Here is an 8,891-nt window from a genome sequence, read left to right as displayed (position 1 = left end):
GTGTGGCGCTGCAGACAATTCTACTTTCAGGTGTCGGACATCTCTGAGCACCATCCAGCCCTGTGACGCACTCCTCAGCTACACCCAGGGGGCGCCGAGGGAAGTTAACGTTCCTCGGCGCGCCGCGGGCACAAGCGTTCACGCCGTGTGATTCTGATGGATCATTGCACGTCAGTCAAGCCAGTCACGAGACGCAGAGTCGTTCCTCCGCCAGGTTCGCTGACGGCGACGCTGAAGGCAGAGCTCGCGGGGCACACACGCCCTCCGCTCATCACAGATGCACCAGTTATCCTGTTCAAAGGCTGATGTCCCTGAGCTGAGCTGAGCTAAGCTGAGTTGAGCTGAGCTGAGCTAAGGGACTCGTGCATATTTTTCCTGAGTGAGTCTTTGATGCCCATCCATTAATCACAGCAGAGGGAACTTACCACCTCACCACACCACACCACTGCACCCCCTTCCCATCCCATCCCGTCCCATCCTCCTCTCTCACTCTCTCTCTCAACTCTCTCTCTCTCTCTCTCTCTCTCTCTCTCTCTCTCTCTCTCTCTCTCTCTCTCTCTCTCTCTCTCTCTCCCTTCATTCTTTAACTCTTTCTCTTTGTATGTGTGTGTGTGTGTGTGTGTGTGTGTGTGTGTGTGTGTGTGTGGCGGTGTGTGGGTTTGGGCGTGGTGCATCCATGCTAAATCAAACACAAACTCAGCTATATAAGATGCAACCTGTATAAAGCGTCGGGATTTGAAGTTTGACATGCCCTAGACCTGACACAGGCCACACACAGAGTACAGTAATGTGGAGAGAAACTGTACCACATGGCAGTGTAGTACGGTAATTAAAATACCGGAAACTTGACTAAAAGAAATTAACAATCATTAAAAAAGAAAAAAGAAACTAATGAGAAAGAAGTAGACAAGTTTATGGAGCGTACATTAATGAGGAGAGAAAGGTACGATGTCAGTGAACCGAGATAGAAAATTTTGAATAAAAGTAGAACACACCTTGATTGAACATGTAGGATTGAACCTGATCAGACATAGGATTATAATCAATAGATGGTAGTGAACAGTGATGACATGAATTAATACTTTCTAACCATGAAAAAGAGAAAAGAACGGAACATTAATTTTCACTTGTTCATGTGGAAGCCTTGAATTAATACAACGCACTTCACTTTTTTTTTTTAAATAACAAACCAAATACAGTAAGCAGATAATATGAATAAATAGATAAGCAAAGAGATAGATAAATGCTTCACTACTTAGAAAAATAAATGAAAAATAAAAATAGCTAACTTACTGCTAAACATAAATAAATAAGTTAGATTAATTAAGTAAGTTCAAATAAATCAGATTCGACTAAGATACATTAAATTATTGCTGCGGTTAACTAACAAACAAAATAAGTAGATAAGATGAATAAATGAATAAGCAAGTAGATAGATAAATGACTAACTAACTAGAAAAAATAATAAACACAACAGAACGAACTTAATTACTATGTAAAGAGATAGACAAATAAGTTAGATTAAATAAATAGGCTCAAATTAATCAGATTCGACCAAATTAAATTATTATTACGATTAAGTAATAAACAAAAGTAGATGAAATAGATAAATAGAATAACCAAATAAGTAGATAACTGATTAACTAACTAGAAAATTAAATAAAACATGAAAAATATAGATAACTCACAACTAAAGAGACAAATAGATAAGTTACATCAATCAAATAACCTCAAATAAATAAGAATCGAACGGGATACATGAAATTAAACCAGTGAAGGGGAAACTCAAGAAAAAAAAACATAAAAAAAGAAAAACTCATTAAAATTATAGACATGAGGTGGCTGTGTGTCTGTATGAGTGTCTGATAATGATGGGAGTCTCCTCAACAACCCCAAGAGAGAGGAAAATGAAGGGAAACAAGCAAATTGGCACGACTGGGAGAGAAGGGCGGAGGGATGAGAGAAAACGTGAAGCAGTTAGAGACAGAAGAACGTCAGTCAGTGAGTAGGCAGGGAAGAGGGAAGGTGTGGCGCTCTTGTCTGTGTTTCCTGAGGGTAAGTGGACATTTTTTGCTGTTTTAAGTTGTTTTTGTTTTGTGTGTTTTTGTTTTGCATAGTGTGATGTTAAGTGATGTTTTTTTTTTTTTTGTTATTTGTTATTGTTTTGATTCATGACCACGTGTTTTTTTTTTTTTAAAGGTATTTCTGTTATTGATATGTTGTTGTTGTTGTTGTTGTTGTTGTTGTTGTTGTTGTTGTAGCTTCATCATTATCATCGTCTTCATCTCGTCATCATCAGCGTTATCTTGTCATTCATCAACAACAACAACAGTTACTACTACTACGACTATATTTTTATACTACTACTACTACTACTACTACTACTACTATTACTACTACTAGTCTACTATTGCTAGTCTACTACTACTACTACTACTACTGTTACTACTACTACTACTACTACTACTACTACTACTACTACTACTACTACTACTACTACTACTACTACTACCACTACAATTACTACTACTACTACTACTAGAGAGAGAGAGAGAGAGAGAGTCATCCTTCATAATTACATAGATTTATCATCACCCACCTCTCTCTCTCTCTCTCTCTCTCTCTCTCTCTGGGTGGTTCACTGGCGCGTCTCATATGAACCCCCGGCAGTTAATTGGTTCACGCCTCACGGAACCACGAACCACCGAACCATGTGAACCTTTACAAAGCTTATTATATTATTGCTTTCCTTCCTTATTCTTTTGTTCTTTCTTTCTTGTCTTGTTTGTCTCTTCTTGCTCTTTAATTCCTTTGTTTTGGAAGAGAATGAAGGAAAGAAGGAGGTAAACTTCAGTAAACACCCTTGAAAACCCTAGTAACTTCCACTACATCCACTAAAACACTCTTGAAAACCCCAATAACTTCCACCACACACATGAAAAACACACTTTAAAACCCCAATAACTTCCACCACACACATGAAAAACACACTTTAAAACCCCAATAACTTCCACTGACAACACTTTAAAACCCCAATAACTTCCACCACACCCATGAAAAACACACTTGAAAACCCCAATAACTTCCACCACACCCATGAAAAACACACTTTAAAACCCCAATAACTTCCACCACACCCATGAAAAACACACTTGAAAACCCCAATAACTTCCACTAAACCCTTGAAAACACACTTTAAAACCCCAATAACTTCCACCACACCCATGAAAAACACACTTGAAAACCCCAATAACTTCCACTACACCCTTAAAAACACCCTTTAAAACCCCAATAACTTCCACTACACCCTTGAAAACCCCAATAACTTCCACTACACCCTTGAAAACCCCAATAACTTCCACTACACCCTTGAAAACCCAATAACTTCCACTACACCCTTGAAAACCCAATAACTTCCACTACACCCTTGAAAACACCAATAACTTCCACTACACCCTTGAAAACCCCAATAACTTCCACTACACCCTTGAAAACCCCAATAACTTCCACTACACCCTTGAAAACCCCAATAACTTCCACTACACCCTTGAAAACCCAATAACTTCCACTACACCCTTGAAAATCCTAATAACTTCCACTACACCCTTGAAAACCCCAATAACTTCCACTACACCCTTGAAAACCCAATAACTTCCACTACACCCTTGAAAACCCCAATAACTTCCACTACACCCTTGAAAACCCCAATAACTTCCACTACACCCTTGAAAACCCCAATAACTTCCACTACACCCTTGAAAACCCCAATAACTTCCACTACACCCTTGAAAACCCCAATAACTTCCACTACACCCTTGAAAACCCCAATAACTTCCACTACACCCTTGAAAACCCCAATAACTTCCACTACACCCTTGAAAACCCCAATAACTTCCACTACACCCTTGAAAACCCCAATAACTTCCACTACACCCTTGAAAACCCCAATAACTTCCACTACACCCTTGAAAACCCCAATAGCTTCCACTACACCCTTGAAAACCTCCAATAACTTCCACTACACCCTTGAAAACGCCAATAACTTCCACCACACCCTGTTATAAGTAATGGCAAGACGTGAGGCAGTTTGGCAGTGTGGTTTTCAGTCAATCAGTTATAACGGGAAGGTCTTTGAAGAGGAGGAAGAGAAATAATAGATGAAGGTTAAGTGTTAGCAACGGGATCACTAAACCACAAGGGTGACTTGCAGAGAGAGAGAGAGAGAGAGAGAGAGAGAGAGAGAGAGAGAGAGAGGTGGTGGTTATTGATTTATATAGAAGAGGAAATTGTTGTTGTTGTTATTGTTATTGTTGTTGTTGTTATTGTTGTTGTTGTTGTTGTTACTTGGTTAGCATTCTACTGTTTTTATTTTTGTTCCTCCTCCTCCTCCTCCTCCTCCTCCTCTTCCTCCTCCTCCTCCTCCTCCTTCTTCTTAGGGTTGTAAACAAAAAATCATAAACAAACTTTCACAATTTTTACACCCAATAATCTTAAAGCAATCTCTCTCTCTCTCTCTCTCTCTCTCTCTCTCTCTCTCTCTCTCTCTCTCTCTCTCTCTCTCTCTCATACAATTTGAATGACAAAATATAATAAAAGAGAAAGCTTCTTACTCTAATGAGAGAGAGAGAGAGAGAGAGAGAGAGAGAGAGAGAGAGAGAGAGTAGTTAGGTACCATGACAAAAATTAAAGAGAGATTAATAAAGGGCTCCTCCTCTTCCTCCTCCTCCTCCTCCTCCTCCTCCTCCTCCTCCTCCTCCTCCTCCTCCTCCTCCTCCTCCTCCTCCTCCTCCAGACCACCACCACCATCAACATCATCATCATCATCATCATCATCATCATCATCTACACCTTTTCCTTTCTTCTTCTTCTTCTTCTTCTTCTTCTTCTTCTTCTTCTTCTTTTCTTCTACTACTACTACTACTTCTTCGTCATTCTAATTCCTCTCGGTTCTTCTTCTTCTTCTTCTTCTTCTTCTTCTTCTCCTTCTCTTCCTCTTCTTCTTCTTCTCCTCCTCTTCTTCTTCTTCTTCTTCAGACAGGTAAGATTCAAATTAATCAGAGAGACAGGTAAAGAATAATCACTTTGAACAGGTAACAGAGACTAATAGATAAAACACACACACACACACACACGAACACACACACACACGAACAGGTAAAAACATTGAAATTAGACAAATAAAAGATAACAGAACAGGTAAGAGAGCACAGGTGAGACAGATTAATTACACGGTCGTCACTCCATCACCTGTACACTTTGGCTTCTCAAGTAAGCATTAATTGACAGGAAGAGAGAGGCCACAGCGCACGCAGCAACTAGTAAGACAAGAACACGCTGGTTTGTTTTGGTGAAGCGTCGTCTGTCACTTCTCTCCGTCTTGCTAGTGTGTTTCTTCAAGGTTTTCTTTATTTTGCTTCCCTTCTTTGTTTTTCTCAGTGTTTTTGTTGTTTTTGTTTCAGTTTCGGCTTGTTTACTTGTTTTTTGTCTCTTGTTTTCATTGATTTTGTCTGATTTCTCTGTGTGTTGGCTTGTTTTGATTGGTTTGTTGTTTTGATCCTTTTTACTTAATTTCTCTGTGATGTGTTTGGTTTGGTTTGATTGTGTTGTGTTGTTTTGATCTGTTTTCCTTGTTTCTGTCGTATTTGAGTCTTTATTTTCTTCTTTTAGTAATCTTTTGTCTTTCTTCGTTTGTGGTGTATTTCCAGTTTTTATTTCGCTTTTCCTCTCGTCTTGTGTTGCTTCTTGCTGTTTTTCCCTTGTTGTGTTGCTTTTTGTCTTACTTTTCATCTTTTCCTTCTCCATTTCTTCCACTTCTTCTCTTCTCTCGCTTCTTGTTTCAGTTTTTGTCTTTTTCTTCGTTTTTGTTTCCTCCTCTTTCGTTCCTTCACTTATTTCTTTAATTTTGCTCCTTATTCTATTTTTCCAACTCTCCTTTTCCTTTTTTTCTTCTTTTGTCTCACTTCTTTCACTTCTTTCTTTGGTGTTATTCGTGTTTTCGTCCTTCCCACCTTCTTTCTCTTCCCTATCTTCTGTTTCTGCTTTCTTATTATTCTTTTCCTCAGTTCTGGTCTTTGTTCTCTCGCTATTATCTGTATTTTCTCTTTTCTCCTTCTCTTTTTCACTTTTACTTTCCACATTTTCTATTTCCTCCGTTTCCTCTTCATATTCCTCCATTTCTCCTTCATTTCTTACACCTTTCTCTTTATCCATACGTTCTTCACTTTCTCTAACGTTCTTTTCTTCTTTTCTCTCATTTTTCTCTTTATCATTTATCCTCCTCTCATTTGAATTTCCCGCCCTTTTGTTGCCTTCCCTTTTTCTATTTCTGCTGATGATGGTGTTGGTTTTCCCTGCCTGGCTTGTTCCCTGGGACTGCCTACCCCATATAACCCTGCCAGACTCTTTCAAATCCCTAAACCTTGTATTTCCACCCCATCCTGCCAATCCTGTGTGTTTCTGTAGGGCAGGGTGGGTTTTCTGGGAATATTTGAGTGGCCCCTTGCTCGCTCTCCAGATTTCTCGTTTTCGTTGAGTTTTTTCTCGTTTTTCTCGTCATATTTCTTCATTTCTCTTTGATTTGTTAGGTTTCTTGACTTGTTTATGTTCTCTTCGTCTTCTCTCTTCCTTTTATCTTCTCTCTCTGTTTTCCATCTTACTTTCTCGTTTTCTTTATTCATTACTTTCCTTCTTCCAGTTTCCCATTTCTCGTTTTTCCATTTTCTTTCACATCACTCATTTCTTCCTCGTTATTTCTGTTTCCCTCCTTTTCTCTAACCTTCCCATCTCCTTTCTCCACATATATCTCTCCCATTCCTTCATTTATCTCCTCAGCGCTCTTATCTCGCCTCCATCGCCACCCCAGCGTGTTTAGATAAAGAGTTTGTGTGTCTGTAGAAATATTGAAGTCACTTGGAGTAAAGTCTTCTAACTGGCGAGGACTCTTGTGTTGGACTGTGTTGTTTCTCCGGGGTATCTCATCCTTCCCGTGGTCTCTTCCGTCTGTCTCTTGGTCTCTCTGCTCTGTCGCGTCTCTCTCTCGTGGCATTTTGATTTTGAGACAGGTTATTTTATGTTAATTTTCATGGTGTGTGTTTTTTTTAGGGTGTTTTTGTATGCAATATTGAATTTTACGGGTATTTATAGGCTAAAGGAGGTATTTTTTCGGTACTTGCTATCTGAAAGCCTAGCCATTTAGGAGAACGTTAGCCCCGTTTAAGAAAGCCCTTCCCACAATCTGATATAAAAGAGGATTGAAAGATAAGAAAGGAAGAATACTGGAAAATGATAAAAAGAAGGAACAGAAAGAAGAGAAGGAAGATAAAGAAGAGAAAGAGGAGAAAGATGAAAATAACATAAATAGAAATAAAGAAGAGGGAGAATACTCTCTCTCTCTCTCTCTCTCTCTCTCTCTCTCTCTCTCTCTCACACACACACACACATTTGACACCGTTATTGATAATCTTATACATTCATTCATAATTTTAGAAAGAGAAAAACCATGAGACACTTCTTAACCTCTCCCAACACTCACTTTCTCCCTCTCTCCCACTCTCACCTGTTCACCTGCTCACCTGTGTACCTGGTCAACATTAGCACGTCAAAAGTACAGGTGAGGGAGCAAGCCAGAGCCACGCCAGCCAGGAACCAATCTAAAGGGCTTAAACTGGCTTTGGTCTCACTCCGCTCTCCCGCACTGCCCTCCCTCTCTCCCTCCTCTTCCCGCTCTCCCTCCTCTTCCCTCTCCTTCCTATAATGTTCGTTGTGTTTTTCTTTATATCGTCTTTCATTTTTTTTGTTTTCATTCTGACTTTCATTTGTTTTTCTGTCTTTTTCTCTTTTTCCTCTCCTCCTCTCTCTTTCGTTTCTTTCTTTGTGTTTTCTCTCTTATTTCTCTCTCTTTCATCTTTCTCTCCTCTGTGGTCTCTCAAATTTCTCTTTCTTTCTTTCTCCTCTTTTTCTTCCCTCTCGCTCTCTCTTTTATCTCTCTCATTCCTCTTTCCCTCTCTTTCTTGTCTCTTACTCTCCTTCTTCCTCTCTCTTCCTTCTCTTTCTCTCCTGTACACAAGCATGTTTCTCTCACTTCTCCTCTCCCTCTCTCTCCACTCTTCTCTCCCTCTTTCCTCCCTCTCACTCCAAAATTCCCTCCAAACTCGTTCTCTCTCCTCCCTTCTTCCTCTCTTTATTCTCTCTATCTCTCTTTCTTTATATTTCTCTCTGCTTATCCAGTGTTTTCTCTCTGTTCTTTTTTTTTCTTTTTCCTTCTCCGTTTTCTCTCTAATCCATAATTTATCATCGCCTTTCTTTATTGTCTCTTTTTTATCATCATTCTCTCTCTTCTTGTCTTCATTTTCGTTGTCTGTGTCTCCTTTATCGCTTTCCTCTATCATTCCTTCATTTTCTTCATTTTCCTTCTCTTCCTTCTTTCCTAGTTTTCCTTTTTCCTTTTTCTTTTCTTTCTTATTTTCAGTTTTTCTTTCTTCCTTCTCTAGTTTCTTGCATTTTATCTTCTGTTTATGTGATTTCCATCCTTTCTCTTCCTTCTCCTCTTCTTTATCTTCCATCTCTTCTTCCTTCTGTTCCTTCTTCTTCTTGTCATTTTTCAGTATTCTTCCTTCCTTATCTTTCAATCCTTTTTTATCCTTCTTTTTCTTCACTGCTTCCTTTCCGTCATTTCTCTCCTCTCCCCCCTTCTTACTTCTCTCCTCTACAGTCGCTCTCCTCTCCCTCCTCCCACTCGCCTCTCCCTCACTCGGTCTCGCCTTTCTCTCGTCAATTGTTTTCTGTTTTGGACGAAACATAAAAAGGCGGGAAATTTAAATGTTGGTTTGGGTTCTTTCTTCTTGGTTTGACTTTATTTGGTTTGTTTGTTTTATTTGTTTTTGTACCATATG

General features: G+C 39.3%; 1 long non-coding RNA gene across 1 annotated transcript in view; it reads left to right on the top strand.

Moving 5' to 3' along the window:
- The first annotated feature begins 2,008 nt into the window (after positions 1-2,008).
- The window catches only part of LOC123510982, a 10,469-nt gene continuing 3,586 nt past the window's right edge, over positions 2,009-8,891 (top strand). Inside the window, exon 1 of the long non-coding RNA XR_006676675.1 lies at positions 2,009-2,055. This is a non-coding gene — a long non-coding RNA (uncharacterized LOC123510982). The remainder of the gene's footprint in view (positions 2,056-8,891) is intronic.

The sequence above is a fragment of the Portunus trituberculatus genome, chromosome 4 (assembly GCF_017591435.1).
Source record: "Portunus trituberculatus isolate SZX2019 chromosome 4, ASM1759143v1, whole genome shotgun sequence".
Lineage (NCBI taxonomy): Eukaryota > Metazoa > Arthropoda > Malacostraca > Decapoda > Portunidae > Portunus > Portunus trituberculatus.
This window is presented reverse-complemented; position numbering and strand designations above follow the sequence as displayed.